The sequence below is a fragment of the Anneissia japonica genome, unplaced genomic scaffold, assembly GCF_011630105.1.
Source record: "Anneissia japonica isolate Jap-2015-1 unplaced genomic scaffold, ASM1163010v1 scaffold585_len4108843_cov191, whole genome shotgun sequence".
NCBI lineage: Eukaryota > Metazoa > Echinodermata > Crinoidea > Comatulida > Comatulidae > Anneissia > Anneissia japonica.
Genome location: NW_022716829.1, coordinates 4096157 through 4099671, shown reverse-complemented (window position 1 = coordinate 4099671; position 3515 = coordinate 4096157).

Sequence of the window (3515 nt, the reverse complement as noted above, 5' to 3'; positions counted from 1 at the left end):
TGTTGTTGTTGTTGTTATTGTTATTATTATTATTATTCAATTATTTGGTGCTTATACACCTTGTTTATTTGCGTCTTATAAATTGACCTATTATAATCATAAAATAGATTTTTTTTTCATTTTCTAACGAGCATTACAAGTTCCCTTTTTGAGTTGAGCAACCAAATGTTGATTGATGTCTGTATACGTGCGTCTGTAAAGTTTCTTTGAAACCAACCCTCAAGCATGAAGAAAAAATCGCCTGCCTTTCGTGAATTCTGTATTTAGGCATATGGGGGAAGGTAGGCAATCTTAACGGAGTGACGCTCTAGTTCTCTTTATGCTAACCACGAAGATGTATAGTAAGTGTAACTGATGGGCTTACAGTAAACCTTTAAACTAGCGGAATACAACCACATTTAAACTCCATCTAATTTAACGAGAACAATAAGATAATTAATTACCGTGGCTAGAGATACGGTACCGTATCGGAACTTCCGATTGCTAAAGATACGGAATGATATTACGTCATGATTAGCCAATAGAAATGACCGACTAAATTTTGGCTTTTTTGCAAAGTCGACGTCGCGATCATGAGAAACAGTTATGATCAAATTTATGTCATAATAGGCCCATTTCATGTACTTCGATTGTGGCTTATCACAATGTTTGGGTTAAAAGTCCTTTCTGTTATTCTTGCGTATTTTATGGTCTACTGTAGAGAATTGTCTACTTAGGCCTAAGGCATAGGCCTGTCAGGAAAAAGACAGGTCGAATACCCGCCTAGGGGGCCTATGCTACTAGGCGTACTACAAGGATAGGCTTCCGGCCTAGGTACTGCAGTAATACTACTAGGGGCCTAGCCTAAGGCTATAGAAGTAGGCACTAGTTATATTATTGCTGATTGAAATAGCCAACCAAGCAACATGGCGATTGATTATCAGTGAGAGTAAACTTTATTTGTAGTAGTATATTTGCCTACAGTGCATATACCACAGCACAGGGTATTAGTATGACGTAGCAGGGGTAGCTAAGGCCTAGGCCTGGCTTCTACTATTAAAATAGTTTACTCAGTCGCTTGATGTCGCCAAATCTAGCAAAATTGCTATCCTTTTTATTTGCTATAGGGCCTCGAGCTACAGAATATTAATCACAGCTTGTCAACAACACCCGCGAACGAACAAAGTTTCTTATCTTCGATCGTTGCTAAAACCATGGACCTTAATAGTAGGTCCATGCTAAAACCATCTAAAACACACACTCACTACTATAGACTTGCCACAAGTCTCTTATTTTTATTATTTTTCTCATTCTGGACAGCGCCACCAACGAGAAAGTTAATTTAGTGACTTGTAAAACACTGAAATCAGGCACCAGGATGCCAAAAGAATGACATAATCTTATATTCCGTATTTGGATAAATGGGCGGGCCGAAATAAACAATTTCAACCAATCAAATGTTCATACTTTTGGAGCCACGAAACTGAGTCACTCGCGTCGACTAGTTAGGCATGACTAAATTTAAATAGTCCTCCCTAATAAAACGGGCCTAAAATATTTAGAATAGACCCTAGTAAGACTAATTTTGGCAATGGAAAAAACAATTAAGCTTAGACTAGATGGCATACCATACAAATACAACAAAACTTTAACTTTCCAGGAGGATGGCTCAGGCCTCGTCTGGAGTCAGTAGTAGTAGTAGGCCTGCCTAGACTAGTAGAGGCATGGCGTATTTTTAAGTTCTTACTTAAGGCCGGTTCCCACTAAACTTCTCAAGCAAAAGAGTCGAGTGTCACGCGGCAAGCGAAGAAAATCGCACAAAGTTCACAGGAGTTGACTTTCGGTAAAGAATGTCTCGCTTCCAATGATTCGCTTGCCTGTTCCCACTGCTGGCCGCGCGCAAAAACTCGAAATGGCGGGTGGCAACAGAGAAGTGATTTTGTTATCGCATTGTTAGACGGAGGAAAAGGGCTGAGAGACGAATCAGATAAAATCCTCAGGATTAACATTCCCATGGAACTCTAAAATGAATCAAAAGAGTGAATATAAACATAGTTTTTTAGTTCATATTTATTCAAGGTATTCAAGGCCTAGAGCTAGGCCTCATATGGGTAGATAGTAGGCCTAGCCTACCCTACTTTACGGTAGGTCTCAGGTGTAGCAGGGTATCAGAGGCCTTAATTTAAAGCAGAAAAATGGCGGCCATTTTGAATGCGTAATTTGGAGGTGTTCCCCCAAAGGGATTTTGGGTAATTTTGAGTTCTGAACTTCTCAATACCTATATTTTCAGAAAATATCAAAATTAGCCGGTAGTACTTCCATTGCCACCTCGACGATTTTTAGAGGACTTTTTGGCCATAATCTCTTCGCCTATAGGGCTTTACCTCTACCTAGGCTAGCAAAGCCCTTATTTAATATTTTGGCCTGCCCTAAATGTTTATGAAACCGATGTTTCTGTTTTTCCAAACTTAGTCCTTTATCGGCCGTCTCACACACGGCATCGCCTTTGTTTTGGTGCGTGTGATGTGTAGCGTGTCTTGTATGAATATTTATATACCATCGTCTATTATTCATGATCTGACGGAACTGGTGCCCATAGAACGCTCACCGTTACCACCTTGCTTTCTTTTTAGGCTGGTAGGGGGCGCTAACCACTAAATTCTGATTCGCATCTAGCTAGCTGATAGAGATCGTGCTGCAGACCGGCAGCGAGATGGAATTCAGCGACACGGTACAAAGCAGCCAGACGGTACAAAACGGTGACGTAGGCTTAGCTCTTCGATTTTTTGTATGGGGAATTTTTTTCTGAATGTATTTTCGCGTCAATTTACGTCATATCTTAAAAATCTGCGTTAAAGCAGGTAAATTCGCGTCAGCTTACGTAAATTCCCGTCAATTTAACGTCAGCACTAAAAAAAAAGTCTGTTCGATCGAGAGGTGATCGTGGGAAGAAGGTGGTATCGGGCGGTAGTGGCTATCGGCACTGCCGCAGTGCCAAAAAAAGCTGCTGTTTTCTATCGGCACTGCCGCAGTGCAAAAAGCTGCCGTTTTCTATCGGCACTGCCGCAGTGCCAAAAAGTTGCTGTTTTCTATCGGCACTGTCACAGTGCGAAAAGCTGCTGTTAATTAATCGAATCGACGTTATCGATAGATGACATTGGTGTAATTCATAATTCATAAATTTATTTCATTCAAAACGTAATGAGACTGGTTAGGCAAAAACATGTCCCTGTACAAGATGACTACCAGACAAACAATGATAATGTTAATGGCAAAGACAATAATAATAATAATAATACAGATAATAATAATAATAATAAATAAATAATAATAATAACAAGTAAATGATAATAAGAATAATGAATGAAGATCAAAATATATCATTGAAGTGAATTCAGTTATTTATTGAAACAAGATTTGGAGGGCTGGACTGTCATGAAGGTGTTGTATTAATGATGTTCTAAATATTTGCCTTTATTATATCAATAATTGATTAGGTCTAGCTTAGCCTATATTATTGTTAACATTATATTATA